General features: G+C 50.9%; 1 protein-coding gene across 1 annotated transcript in view; it reads left to right on the forward strand.

Moving 5' to 3' along the window:
- The first annotated feature begins 158 nt into the window (after positions 1 to 158).
- The window catches only part of LOC121135752, a 41178-nt gene continuing 26199 nt past the window's right edge, over positions 159 to 15137 (forward strand). The window contains exon 1 of the mRNA XM_040734891.1: positions 159 to 678. The gene's annotated coding sequence lies outside the window, so the exon portion shown is untranslated. The remainder of the gene's footprint in view (positions 679 to 15137) is intronic.

The raw sequence follows: 15137 nt of genomic DNA on the forward strand, positions 1-15137 counted from the left end.
AGAGGGAAGTTTGAGAGTCGCTTAAAGACTATCCGGGCCATCGCATGTTAAGACTCTGCGGTTCTGGTGATGAACGAGCCATGATTAACAAGAGACCAGCATCACTGAAGCGAAACGGCTGGCACAGATCAGCTGGAGCTGAGAAGCCAGCAACGATTAAGAGGGACCAGCATCTCGGAGGATCATTAACCCGGAAGCGCTTACTCAGGGTCAGCCCACAGAAGCTGTGGTCCAGAGCGGGCCGTGGCCGCACTGCATGCTAACAATCAGAGCGTGTAATTGGAACTTGGTCCTAAGAGTCACCCGGGTGGTGCTGGTTTTGAAAGCTTGAAGAGGCCATGGGGAGCAGCTGAGGTTTGGCACTGTGTGGCAGGGCTGGAGTCCCGGAAGAGAGCCCAGGAGAGGCTGTGGTGGAGGTGCGCTCTGGTGGCAGCAGAAGCCGCAGGATTGAAGGGACCGTGGAGAGAAGCCAGGACTTGGAGCCAGGTGGCAGGGTCAGAGCTTCAAAGAGAGTCTGAGAGCGGCTATGGTTGAAGGTGCAGCCCAGTTGCAGAGACCCCAACGTTGGGGAGATGCCAGTACCGTGGGACAATCACCAAGGACAGAAGCAGCCGTGTGCGGAGCCAGCCTGAGCTCGGAGACAAGCCGTGTGACAAGCCCTTTGGGGCCCAGCAAATCGTGAGTACTGGAGTCTGACACATGCTTCACGGTTGATCTGATTGTGACTGCGCCCTGGTTCTCCTCTCGGAGTAAGAAAGAGTTGAACTTATTTTGAGTTTTGCAGGAACCCACAGTTGAGACACGAGAGTTTCAGAGAGGCTATGGATATTTTAGAGAGACTTGAACATTGACAGAGACTTCGGATGTCTAAGGAGATTGAACTCCTAACGTGTCTGGGTTTGTAAATGTGGGGCTTTGGAAAGCTGGCTTGTTTTATACTGCGACTCTAGGTGTAAGACCTTGGGGATGAGGAAGAAAGGATGTTTATGGCTTTACAGTGATGTGTCTGTGGGACAAGTTGACAAGAGGTCAATCTAGCAAGCTACAAGCAGGGTTCTTTCAGAGCTTCTGCTACAATTCCTGCCCTGACTTCCCTCGGTGATGAACCATGACCCGGAAGTATAAAGGAAATAAACCCTTTCTTCCCTTGGTCATGGCATTTCATCACAGCAACAGAAACCTAAGACAAGCACCGTTGTCGCCTTCTCCGGGGCCTCCCCCCTCACTGCCTCACCACCGCCATTCCTGGGCTTGCAGGGCTGGGCTCCAGCCTCCCAAACAAGCAATCTGGCACGGCTGCCTGCCTCCCTGGCACGCCTCAGCAACTTGCTGCTGTATTCTAAACTTGGCAATTTTGCATGTGATCACTTTTTTAAAAACTTACTTATTATTTTATGTGCACTAGTGTTTCGCCCGCATGTATGTCTGTGTGAGGGTGTCAGATCCCCTGGTATTGGAGTTAGAGACAGTTGTGAGCTGCCATGTGGGTGCTGGGAATTGAACCCAGGTCCTCTGGAAGAGCAGCCAGTGCTCTTAACTTCTGAGCCATCTCTCCAGCCCTGTATGGGATCGCCTCTTTTTAATTTAAAGTATTTGGGTCTAGCATGAATGTATGCTTGTAATTTCAGCATTCAGGCAACTGAGGCTGGAGGATTGCCATGAGTTCCAGGAAAGCCTGGGCTTCATAAGGTGATCCTGACTCAAACAAGCAAGTTTTTTTTTAAATTCAATTTGTGGGAGGTTTAAGGTGGCTTAAAACCGAAATTAGAGGGACTAGCAAGAGAGCTCTTGCAGAGGACTAGGTTTAGTTCCCAGCAGCTACATGTCAGCTCGAAACCATCTGTAACTCCAGTTCCTGGGGTCCAACACCCGCTTCTAGCCTCCACAGGCACCAGCCATGTATATGGTGCACACATACATGAATGTAGACAAACACTCATACATGTAAAACTAAAAAATAAGCCTTGAAAATCAAAACATTATAGGACCTGGGGATAAAACGGCTCATTAGGCCTTCGGTTTCATTCGAGGCAGCATCACTGTTAGTTTAGTTGGAAACAGTAGTCCCTGTTTTCAAAAGTAAAAGCGTGGTACCGGGACTCTGAGGAGGTGGGCACTAGAAGGTGCTGCCTGTGAAGTCGGAAGGCCAGATCTGCCCTGCTGGATTCCCATCTTTTCTTGGAAGCTTTTGTGTAGCCAGGCGGTGAACGGGAGAGTTAACCTTGAAGGTGCCCTGCTCAAGTCTCTGCCTTCCTGAGCAGGGCACAGAGGAGACAGTCTATCTGGATTCGGGACCCAGCTAGAATGTAGTGGTGTCAGAGGCCACAGATATCAGAGGTCACAGACCTCTCTTCCACAGGTGGGTTTTTTGAGCTGGTGAACCTGCAGCGTGAGCTATGCTGTGTGGTCAGTCCGCATGCGCTGGTGGATGTCAAACCCTCGCGGTTGAGTGGGGCGGCCTGCTCCCTTGTGTTTGGCTTGCAGCTGTCTACCCCAGGGAGAATGGAGTGTGCACAGCCCACAGGCAAGCGTGAGGTCACCTTGTCTAGTACCTGGTTATGCTTGTGCAGTCTTATGCAGGGACCACAGCCACTCGGCACATTTACGACAATTACCCCTGGTGGTGGATAATGCCATGTCATTAGTCTGCGAGACATTATCTCAGTGATGGCTGGGTCTCAGAGCACTTTAAAATATTTTAATTATACAAATATGTCAAAACCAACTCTGTAGAAAGGTCTCGACCATCAAGGTCTCATAAAGCAAGACTTGCGATGCCTCCTTCCTGCCTGTCACCCCCTTCTCCAGTGAAGCCCTCCTCGTGCTCCTCCCTGCTGAGTCTGTGAACTTAGACACTGTGTAATGGTACAAGCTTAGACCCACACAATCTATGCTCTTTTTCACACGTGGGCATTTATTTGTAAGCGCACAAACAATAGGAGCCATTGTGTACACCGCTCCGCAAAATCGGATGGTTTTACACCACAGTATGGCTTGGAAGCGTGCCAGGGTCAGACTGATTTTTGCATGAGAACGGAGGAGTGTTTCCATGGGACACCTATGTTGTGAGGTAACCACACGTCAGTGAATGGACTACTCCCTTAAAGTTCAACACACAAGCTAGACTGAACTGAGACCTTCCTCCTGGCGCCTAGCTTTCATGGAGCAGGCATTCGAGGAGGAAGGCTTCGATATCACAGCAAGCCGTTCACGCTACCATACCCACCTGCCCGTCAAGACGTGCCCACAGGTGCGCTAGTGCCGTGAAGGTCACAGGGGCAACCAAGACTGAGGCCTGCTCCACAGGAGGGAATTCATGCTTGGCACTATAAACCTGGCAAAAGCCCGTGGCTTCAGAGGTCCCAGGCTGTCACAGAGGAGGCTTCGGCTGTTGTTTTGCTAACAACAAAGGTAGTCAAACTGCCTTTTAAATATTTATGTTTCTGACCTGTCCTAGTTAAGGGGTCACGCTCACACTCCCGCGTCAAGCTCACACTCCCGTGTCATGCTCACACTCAGTGTCATGCTCACACTCCCTTGTCACACTCATACTCCCGAGTCACGCTCCAACACTGAGGGAATCGAATAGAGGAACTCGAGGCAGGAACTGCACCTAGGCCATGGAAGAAGATTGCCTGCTGGTTTGCTTCCCCTGGCCTGCCCTGCCCACTATACCACTCAGGACTGTCTGCCCTAGGGGTAGGGGTGGGGTAGGGAGCGGGCAAGAAGGGTGTTGGAGAGGAGGGAGGTGAGGTGCAGAGATCAGAGGGAAGGTGTTGGAGTGAGTTTTCTCTCTCTACCACATGGGTCTCTGTGCCTGAGCTGCAGTCATCAGCCAGGGCCTTTGCCCACTGAGCCAACCAGCCCGCCACTCAGTTTCTTCATGGGTTAGTTGTTCCTTCCTTCTGACAGGGTCTCCTAGATCCCAGGCTGGCCGTGAGCTTGCTGTGTAGCCAAGGATGACCTTGATTGAACCTCTCATCTCCCTGCCTGCTCCTCCCAAGTGTTGGGATGCCATTTTGCCTGGTTTTATGTGGTACCTACAGGGTGGAGTCCAGTGCCAGTGTGCTTAGTGTTAGCTGGGCTGCAGCCTTCAGAAATTACCAGTCCTTTTCATTTTTGTTTTGTTTTTATGAGACGGGGTTTCTCTGTGTTGCCCTGACTGTCCTGGAACTCACTCTGTAGAGCAGGCTGACCTCGAACTCACAGATCTGCCTGCCTCTGCTTCCTGAGTGCTGGGATTTAGAGGCATGTGCCATCACACCTGGCTGCCAGACAGATTTATTTATTTATTTATTTATTTATTAATTATGTATACAGTGTTCTGCCTGCATGTATCCCTGCAGGCCAGAAGAGGGCACCAGATCTCATTAGAAATGGTTGTGAGCCACCATGTGGTTGCTGGGAATTGAACTCAGGACCTCCGGAGGAGCAGCCAGTGCTCTTAACCTCTGAGCCATCTTTCTAGCTACTCTTATTCTTTCCTTTCTGGGCCATTTCTGGCTAAAGCTGGATGCTTTGTCACTAATTTTGAGGTTTTTTTCTTCTCTTTTAATGTAAACATTTAAAGCAATATCTTATATATCACATATACGCATGTGTGCAATTCTGCGTATATAGTCTTTGTTTTTTTCCCTGTTTTTCTGTTTTCTGTTCTTCCTGTGCTTTAACTTGAGTGTAACATGGTCAGAGAGCCTGGCCCTGGCCTTACCTTTAGAGTGGCTCGTTTTGGTAAATATTCCACGTGTGGTGGGGAAGAACGGGTCTTCTCCTGTCCAGCAGCACCAGCCCTGGGGGCGGGGAGGAGCTGGAGCTGCAGGTGGGAACCATTTCAGGCAGCTGCTCGGCAATATCTGAAATCAGCAAACAGCGATGAAGCAACAGAAATGTGTGACCCACAGCCCCCAGAAGACCACATGCAAGAATGTAGTAAGACCAGGCCTGCCCCCGCCCCGCTTTGTCCTTGTCCTCCTGTGCATGCGTCTGCCCATTCTTCATTTCATCACCAACCTCACCCCTCCAAGGATCGTGGTCGTCGTCCCCCGTCATTCCCCCCTCCCCCGCCCCCGCAGAAACTGGAATCGAGCTATGGCCAGGCCCCATGCCTAGGGAAACCTTAACAATAAGGGAGTACACACACACACACACACGCACACACACACACGCACTGTTTGCAGGGTGTCTCTATTGCCTCCCACCTTAAGCTAACTATATCTGTAATGTTGGGTCACCTTGTCCCCATCCACACTTGCCTCTGGCATTATGTCCTGTCCCTCAAAATGCTTTCAGAACGGCTGACCACGGCCGCCATGGTCATGTGCCACACCCCCCTACACACACACCCCGCCCCCTGACTAAAGCTCAAAGTCTGAGGCTAATGTGTGTCAACTCCTTTCCTTGGCATCTTTCTCAGCCTCCTCAACAGTCATAGCCCCCCCCCAGCTCTCTAGGGGGGAGAAATTTAAATGTACATCAACTGAGTGATGGGTAACTCCCTCCGTGTCTGTATTAAAGACAGAACAAGGCTGCTGGTGGTGGCGCACGCCTTTAATCCCAGCACTCGGGAGGCAGAGGCAGGAGGATCTCTGTGAGTTTGAGGCCAGCCTGGTCTACAGAGTGAGTTCCAGTACAGCCAGGAGGACTGTTACACAGAGAAACCCTGTCTCGACAAACCAAAAAATAAGAAGGAAAGAAAGAGAGAGAGAGAGAGACAGACAGACAGACACACAGAGAGAGACAGAGAGAGAGAAAGGAAGGAAAGAAGGAAGGAAGAGAGGGAGGGAGGAAGGAAGGAAGGAAGGAAAGAAGGAAGGAAGAGAGGGAGGGAGGAAGGAAGGAAGGAAGGAAAGAAGGAAGAAGGAAGGAAGGAAGGAAAGAAGGAAGGAAGAGAGGGAGGGAGGGAGGGAGGGAGGAAGGAAGGAAGAAGGAAGGAAGAGAGGAAGGGAGGGAGGGAGGAAGGAAGGAAGGAAGGAAGAAAAGAAGGAAGGAAGAGAGGGAGGGAGGGAGGGAGGAAGGAAGGAAGGAAGGAAGGAAGAGAGGGAGGGAGGGAGGGAGGAAGGAAGGAAGGAAGAGAGGGAGGGAGGGAGGGAGGGAGGAAGGAAGGAAGAAGGAAGGAAGGAAAGAAGGAAGAAGGAAGGAAAACACAACCCTGCCCACTAGAATGTCGCAAACAACCCCAACCAAGGAGACCAGACCCAGGGCGCTGCTATGAATTCTGTTTCTTTTTCATTTGAAGTTTTTTTTTAACTAACACATCAGGTTTGTTTATTTTCTAATTTATGTATACTTTTTATGTATGAATGCTCTGCGTGGATGCCTGCAGGCCAGGAGAGGGCGTTAGATCCTATCATGGACGGTTGTGAGCTGTCACGTGAGTGCTGGGACCTGACACTTTGACACACGTAAATGCTTTCCCACCACTCTGGTCATCCTCACCCCATTGCTGTCCCTTGTCCCCTCCCATACTGCTCTCACAGTCACAGCCCCACTGAGCCAGTGAGTGGTAGTTCTTGCCCTCACCGTCTACTTCAAAGTACACCCACCTACCCGTCCTACCCCACTACCCTGTCCCCACCCCTCCACCCTCCCTTCCCCATGCCACACCGAGTGTGCATAAAATTTTGTTTTTCTCAAATCCCTTTCAAAATTTGTCTCCCCGAAGCCATCCCAGATTCTAGTGTTCAGTAAACACCCTACCCACTGCCATAGGGAGCAAAGAGTAGCCTTAAAGTCGGTCATTCTGGCCCATTTATGCAGATGGAAGCTTCTGTCCCGCCATGGCCTGCAGTATTAGAGTCCCAAGTAAATGTAAATGGAGTTCTTGATTGGTCTAGGTGATAAAAAGCTGGAGTCAGATAGAGAGGGAAACGCTGAGAGATCAGAGAGGAGTGTTTCTTGTCTCTCCCTGCTTATACCCTGTTTCTGCCCACTTCCTGTCTGCCTGTACAGACCTCCAGACCTCGCAAGCTCCATTCTTTGATCCCCAGGCAGGCTTTACTTGTTCAAGTAAGATATCACCACAAATAAACACACAGAGGCTTATATGAATTATAAACTGTTTGGCCGATGGCTCAGGCTTCTTACTAACAAACTCTTACAACTTAAATTAACCCATAATTCTTTTTGTTTTGTTTTTTGAGACAGGGTTTCTCTGTATTGTTTTGAAGGCTGTCCTGGAACTCACTCTGTAGACCAGGCTGGCCTCAAACTCACAGAGATCCGCCTGCCTCTGCCTCCCAAGTGCTGGGATTAGAGGCGTGCGCCACCAACGCCCAGCTTAGCCCATAATTCTTATCTATGTTTAGCCACGCGACTTGGTACCTTTTCTCAGTAAGGCATTCTCATCTCGCTTCCTCTGTGTCTGGCTGGTGATTGCATCTCTGCCTTTCCTCTTCCCAGAATTCTCCTCGTGTGGTCACCCCGCCTACACTTCCTGCCACTGACAAATCAGTGTTTTTATTAAACCAAAAGAGTGACAGATCTTTACAGGGAACAAGAGCACACCTATACTTCCTGTTTGGGTAGTGACCAGTCAGCGTTTTATTATACCATAATGAGTGACAAATCTTCACATCACGTTATGAGGCTATGTTTTGGCCAGTGCTAGTCTGATGCATTTACTGTTTCCTGATTGGTAGAACTTCCCATCTGTTTCTTCTCGGCTGCTTGAGTTTTCGGTCCAGGACTGGTCTCTCGCAGAGAAACGACTTCAGAGAAGTCTAGGGAAACAGGGGTAAGACAGGAGCCTACAGACATCGGGCTGCACCTCGGGTTGCTTGGTCAGCTAGCCAGTTTCCCCCTGCTCCCAAGATGACCCAGACCATGAATAACTGCCAGCACTTTGGGTTTCCAGTTGGGGTCAACGGGGTTAAGATCTCAATCTTATTTTTGACTTCTGTCTCCCCCAGACGATTTTCTTTATATGTGACTCCACCTACATGGAGGGTGGCCATTGTGAAGCAGCAGTCGGTATAAAACTCTTTCCTTGAGTGGGGTATGGCGGTGCATGCCTTTTATCCCAGCACTCAGGAGGCAGAGGCAGGAGGATCACTGTGAGTTCGAGACCAGCCTGGTCTACAGAGCGAGTTCCAGGACAGCCTTCAAAGCTACACAGAGAAACCCTGTCTCAAAAAACAAAACAAAACAAAAAACAGCAACAGCAGAAACAACAACAAAAACAAACAAACAAAAACAAAAACAAGAAAACTCTTTCCTTGGGCAAGCTGGAGTCCTTGTGGGGAAGCCAGCCATTCAGCCTGTTGAGCGGGGTCCACTGGAGCGCTGTGTCTGAGTCTGCTGTGCGCCAGCGATGGTTTGCCCTTAACTGCTGGGCTGCTCCCGTCGGTGAGCAGAATCATGTCCCAGTTGCATAAGCGAACATCGGGGACCTGCAGAATTTAAAGCAGCCGCGTGTGACCTGATTTGGGGGGCATTGAGGGTTCATGGGGTGATCCAAATAGCTAGGGCTGATAGTGGGTCATTCAGGCAGTCGGGATCCATTGATGTGGGGGTCATTTGGAGATACTTTTTTAATCAAAGGGACCATCCTCGAAGACGTAGCTACTGGCTATTGCCAGCGTACCAATTTTTGAGTAAGTATCCCCTTCGCCATTCTTTCTTTCTTTTTTTTTTTTTTTTTTTCATCTATGTACAAGGAGAAAGGTTTTCCAATATCTGGCAAAGCCAACGCAGGGGCGGATATCCGAGCTGCATCCTCTGACCCCTTGAATGGCCGCAGGTGCCAGATTAGATCTCGATCAGTCCTTTCCCTTTAGGTGCTAAACTTTCGAGCCTCGCACAGGGGACGTTCAGCCACGGACTTGCCCTGAGGTCCGGGGTCGGGTACTGAGTCATCGCCTAAATCCTCTGGTTGGACAGTTGTCTCTTAGCTTGGGTTAGGGATAAAGCGCACAGGGCAGGTCCCCCGTGCTGTGGCGCAGAGACCTGTGGGCGTGACTCATACAGAAACTTATTGAGGGGGAGGGAAGAATATAAGGGAAGGAAAGAGAAAAGAGGTGAACAGAGACAGAGGGGGGCAGAGACAGAGGGGGACAGAGGACAGAAGGGGGGGAGACATGAAAAGTCCTGTCTGCCCCTTCAGAGGAATGGGGTGGGGTGGGGTGGCGGAAACGGATGTGGGTGGAGTTTTTCTTTTCAAGAGTCATGTGCAGGTGGGTGGTAGGCGGGGCCAAGTTTTCCGGGATTACAACACTTGGGTTAGTTGGTATTCTTAACAGGTGATCGGTCGTCTGCGAATTTGTGCCGTCTTAGCTGATATTGGTACGTACCCTGGTTTCCACAGAAGACTCATGAGGTCGAAGGTGATGTCCATATGGGACTTCCCGGTGATCTTCCCGGTAGGGGCCAGGTCTTTCCCGAAGGCTTTGCGGTGAGTTTTTGAACCCGTGTGGCAAGCCTGTCCGTCAACGGGTCGATTCTCACAGAGGGATATGGGGGACCTGCTCAGGGTGGCCAGGTTTTCCGTTTAAAAGCAATATCCTGGACCCTGTAATAACAGTAAGGTGAGTCGAGGCCCCGAGAAGCCAGCCAGCAGCCAAGGAAGGCCGTTCCATTTGGCAGAAGGTCCACCCCAAGGATTTTATTTAGCTCCTGGGCAAACATTCCCAGTGAGCTATCATGGCCTCTAGGACAGCGATGGGGTTGGATTGTCCAGTCCCCATGGTAAGTAAAAAGTGACAAGACAGGCCTGAACAGAGACAGATAAGACAGGCAAGAAATGTGAGAAAGGTCAAACCACAGGTGGCTGCCACTCTTTCGTTAACCACGTAGACAAATCAGTTTATCTAGAGGCCTAGGACTAAAGGAATCGCACTTCCCGAAGACTGCTGAGGTGTCCCCAGGGCCTGGAATCCTGGATCCGTACGGCTTCCGATCAAAGACTATCAGAAAAGTGCGCTCACCATACCAGACAGGAGTAGACGGCTCGCAGGCTCGCCAGCTCGCTGGCTTGCCTACCAAATTCCGCGCGCTCCTGGTGCGAGAGGGAGGTGACAAACCCTGAAAAACCCCCCCAAAAGTTAAGAATGGGACACTCTCAACGAAGAGGAGGAGGCCAAGATGAGATCTTACCGAATTTGAGCCGCACAGACCTGGCAGGGGCGCGCGCCCACTTCTGCGATCATCTGAAAACCACAGGTTCGACATTCCCGACTGAGGTAGTCAATGGGGGCAGCAGGGCAAGTATTAGTTTTTAATAAGAATAGGGTATAGAAAGCCCTGCTGCTTCAGAAGTTGAACAAGACAGGTTTGCAAAAGTTCCCGTAAGCAATGCGGTTCATGCCGGAGGGCCAGGCTGACCTGTGCTAGCCTGCGGTCGAGTCAGGGTAAACCGTGTTAGCCCGAGGTCGGGTCAAGATTTAGCAAATCTGTTTTTCTAGCTTCACTGCTGGTTTCTCCCGATAAAGTTTAAAAACAGACAAAATTAATTCACGGCATGGGAAGTCCGGGGTGGTTACCTAACTATGGCAGGTCCTGGCAGGGTGGGAGGGTCGGCACAGCTCTCTGGTTCGTAAGGTTCCTGGTTCTGGTTGTGTTCAGCGAGTCTCGCTATGTAGACCAGGCTGGCCTCAAACTCAGAGAATCTGCCTGTTTCTGCCTCCCAAGCACTAGGATTAAAAGTCATGCGCCACCAACGCCTGGCTAGTCTTTTGTGCTTCTCTTTTGTTATTTTCTTGACATTAATTTTCCTTACGCTCAACGCCTTGGATTTTATACACATGCTGATGTGTGAAAATGCCTGTTTTCTAGACTGTCGGTCAGAATTTTAGTTCCATGTGTGTCAGTCATGGCAACGGGAGGACCATGGAATGCGAGGGGCGTGGGCTCTGGGGAGATGGCTGAGGGCATCACCCACCGTTTAAAAATGTTGGGGAGGGACAGAGCCTGCAGCTTTTGGTAGGGTGGCATCCTCCCTATCCTCTCTGTTTGTAAATGGGATGCATTCTCCTCAGAACTCAGCTTCCTTCACAGACAACATCTGCATTCGCGTTAGCCTGCCCTTCCCTTTGGGCTCGTGTGTTTACCAAACCCATCTTTCACAGAGTACTAAGACCCATGGACACAGACCATCCTGGTGCCCACAGTCCCCTCCGGGCTTCCGTCAAGCTTTCGGATGCCTATGTTTAGCAGGAGGGCGGCACCCACCTTGAGCCATCTCTGCCACCCTGTGCCGCCCCCTCCTGGCTAGGAACCCTGAAAGGCTGCTGCTCTAAACCACCCCGAAATACAGGTAGTGCCTCGCTTTAGTTGGCATTCTTGTTTAGAGGGAAAATGACCCCCTCATGTGAGGACCTAACCCCAGAAGGAACTGAAAAAAAACGAACGCATCCTCAGAGCTAGGCTGTCAGTTTTTAGTGAGAAACCATTAGCACTCCTAGGAAACACAAATGGGCAACTCAGGCAGCCCCGATCCTACCAGCACACATTGGTAGTGTGCTGTGGTCATGTGTGATTCAGAAAGAATAATATGAGTTTGTACAGCTGGAAATGGGCATTGGGTAGGGATGAAGGATGGGATTATGCATGCTGGGTGGGTAACACGACCTCCTTTTGCCTGTAGCAGGGCTGTTGATTGGAAGCTCTGCATATAGACAGATCATTTGTTTTTTGTGGTTACCGAAGATACCAAATCTTTATACAATTTAAGGAAAAGAATTTCCATGGTGTGGTGGCTCACAAGCCTGCAATTCCAACGTTTGGGAGTCTGAGGTAGGGGTTCACCACTGAGTTTGAGGCCAGCACGGGTACAGAGTAAATTAAGGTTAGCCTGGGTTAAAATGTGGCCCTGCCTCGAAATAGCAACAAATGTTAACACAAATAGAAGTTTCCTATAAGCCGGGTGTGGTGGTGTGCGCCTTTAATCCCAGCACTCACAAGGCTCTCGGTGAGTCTGAGGCCAGCCTTGTCTACATAGTGAGTTCTAGGACAGCCAGGGCTCTGTAGAGAGCTTCTGTCTTAAACAATGACAAAAAATAATTTTCCCAGGTTTTTCAGGGAAAACCTTTAAGTGACCATTTTAGTGGCATAAACTATTTTCCTTAAAAATATTATTTGTGCCGGGCATTGATGGCACACGCCTTTAATCCCAGCACTCGGGAGGCAGAGGCAGGCGGATCTTTGTGAGTTCGAGACCAGCCTGGTCTATAAGAGCTAGTTCCAAGACAGCCTCCAAAGCCACAGAGAAACCCTGTCTCGAAAAACTAAAAAAAAAAAAAAAAAAATTGTGTGTATGCACGCACACATGAGCATGCCTGTGCGTGTTTGTGTGTGTGTATGCGCGTGCGCACTCACACGTGCGCGGAGATTAAACATGCCCATCTCGCCACCCCTAAATCAGTCTCTGAGATCTTTGTCAGCCTTGTTGACAGACAAGTAGCAATCTACTGCCGAAGTCTGGCAGATTCTCGCAAAAAGAACAACCAGATTCATCAACAGCTAAGCTGGGAAGGAAGAAGTGACTCCTAAACCGAAACAGATCCCTGGTGGCGGTCTCCTTTTCCTTGCTGGTTCAACTACACATCCTGGTGGCCCACAACACAGCCTGCATGATGTGCTGGCTGGCACGGTCTAGGAGCAGTGTAGGCAAAGGCAACAGCAGCTTTTTGGTCCCTTGACCGGAACAGTTCTCTTGAGAGCCCAGGTCCTCATGAGCAGCCCCCACCCCCCCCCCCGCCCCCACTGCCGCTCCCCTGGGAAGGCTGTCTCTTCGGTCCTGGAGGATCTGCAGTGCCCAGGGCTTGGCAGAGAGCAAGTCCCTGACAACTGTGCGCCGTTCACACTGGGGCATCTGCAGGCCAGTCAAACAGGCCAGAGCTGTACGCCACATGAGCCACCCCCAAGACAATGCCATATTGTGTGGAGGAAAACACACCGCCCTCAGTCTCCTGCTGGGCCAGGTCAGTTTCTGACTGTACTCGGGCCACACGGGAAGGTCTGTAGGGAGATGACACAGTGTGACAGTGGTTTCGGAGATGGCCGTGACGAAATAAATTGGAATGCGTGTCTGGACCTCGCTGCTCCAGGGGCCCCTGCACTGGCCTGAAGTGACAGCAGACCTCTGCTCTCTTCCCGGGCCTGGGCCCAGGCCACCTGGGCTCCTGCAAACAGCAGACGTGTAATTAGAGGCTCCTGGGCTGGGCTGAGGCAGTATACGGGCAAGTCTGGTCCTGTGCGGGCCACCGTGGGTGCTCGTGCTCAGAGCTGGGCTCCATTACTCAGCCGGCTGCAGAAGCCGTCAGCTGGCCGCCGCTCAGCCAAGAATCCTGGTCAATGAGGGAGAGAGACACTGTGTACAAGGACACCGCCTCATCCAAGAACATGAGGCTAGCCAGGAACTCAGAACAACAAAATACAGCTTCCTGTGTGCTGTGCCCGAGGCAGTGCCACGGCTGGGCCAGAGGAAGGCTTGGCGCAGGCCAGAATGACACAAGAGGGGAGTGGACAAGCCACGCTGTCCCGGGGGGAAGGCACCGGCTCACCCTCACGATTGTGAAGACATCCACAGGCGGCCTGTGGCTCCATGTTTACTGACGTGTGGATGCTCGGCCAGCGGCTGCCCAGGAATGAAGGCACTGCCTGGATCTGTGAGGAGAATGCCGTGCACATTCCTAACCAGTTCCTTGGCGATGGCTTTTCCCACTTAGCAGGAGGAGGCGGCAGACATGCCGGACCCTGCGGGTCCTTGCTTCAGGCTTCTGAGCTTGGGGTGAGGGATGACAACATGGGAGAGGCACGCTAAGCCACTAGCCTGACAGACAGCAGCTCTTTCTAAGACAGGTGCCAACTACCACTTGAAGCACATCCCTTCCAGTCCATTCCCAGCCCCCCACTCCTTACCAAAACCCCACCTACTGCCATGGGGCGGTGACTTTGAGTCACAGAGTTGCTCTGATGTAAGCTCAGGTACAGAAAACACACCACACACACACACACACACACACACACAAGTATGTTCGCTGCTTCAAATTCCAGGCAGACAACACGAAAGCCAAGGGGAACCTGTTGAAACGTGTGGTAGTAGCAGATTCCTCAGGGCTCAGGGACAAGTATCTTGAAGTTTTGATCCATGCAGGTGAAAATCCAGCACGCTCACACCTCACAACAAACAGTGCCAGGCACGCCTGAGCCGTGTTTGTGCAGTTACAGGTAGTAAGTGGTGAGGCCAACAGTGTAGACAAATTCTGCTCTCCTCCCCTTCTCCCCTCAGAGCCCCCAAGCTGCTAAGAGTAGAATGACTCATAGTCAGGGAACAACAGGGCCAGAACATTCTGTCAAATGACCTACACTGCAAAGAAAACAAGTCCTCAAGTGCATTTTTAAGTGTGAAGAAAACTTATAAAAATACCCCACAGCTCTGGGCAAGCTCAATTAAAAATGAACACTTTTTCTTTTTTCCTTTTGGCTTTTTCTCCATCTCAGGTGTGGACCCTCAAGGCCCTGGCTGTGTGGAGGCCTCACTAAGTCTTCCTCAAGGCCCTGGCTGTGTGGAGGCCTCACTAAGTCTTCCTCAAGGCCCTGGCTGTGTGGAGGCCTCACTAAGTCTTCCTCAAGGCCCTGGCTGTGTGGAGGCCTCATTAAGTCTTCCCCAGAGCTCAGACAACCGTGGAGCCAGCCAGCATCAGCTCCGCCTTCTCAAGAGCAATGAACGTTCTGTGCCTATAAAACACTTAACAGAATGCTCAAATCAGTTTCTAGTTTTAAAGAGTGGACCAAGTCTTAGTTTGATTGCAACTGATATTTGAACATTATACAGGTATTACAGAGATGTCAATTTCCCGATGCTGATAACTACATTAAGACATCACACACGGGGCTGTAGGGATGGTTCAGCAGTAGGAGTACTGGCTGCTCCTCCAGAGGACCAGGGTTCGGGTCCCAGTACCTACATGGCAGATCACAGCTGTCTGTAACCACAGTTCCATACTGTCTTTTGGCCTCTCTGGGTACCAGGTACTGCACACATGTGATGCACAGACATACATACAGGCAAACACACCTGTACACATAAAACAAACTGAAAACAAAGTTCAACCTGCTTGCTGTGTTGGCTGGGGATAGGTGGGTCAGTGGATTCTTGAGGGTTCCCAGCAGTGTGCTATTAGCATGGTAGCTAAGTGCAT

Source organism: Mesocricetus auratus, unplaced genomic scaffold (assembly GCF_017639785.1).
Source record: "Mesocricetus auratus isolate SY011 unplaced genomic scaffold, BCM_Maur_2.0 Super-Scaffold_100042, whole genome shotgun sequence".
NCBI classification, from domain to species: Eukaryota; Metazoa; Chordata; class Mammalia; order Rodentia; family Cricetidae; genus Mesocricetus; species Mesocricetus auratus.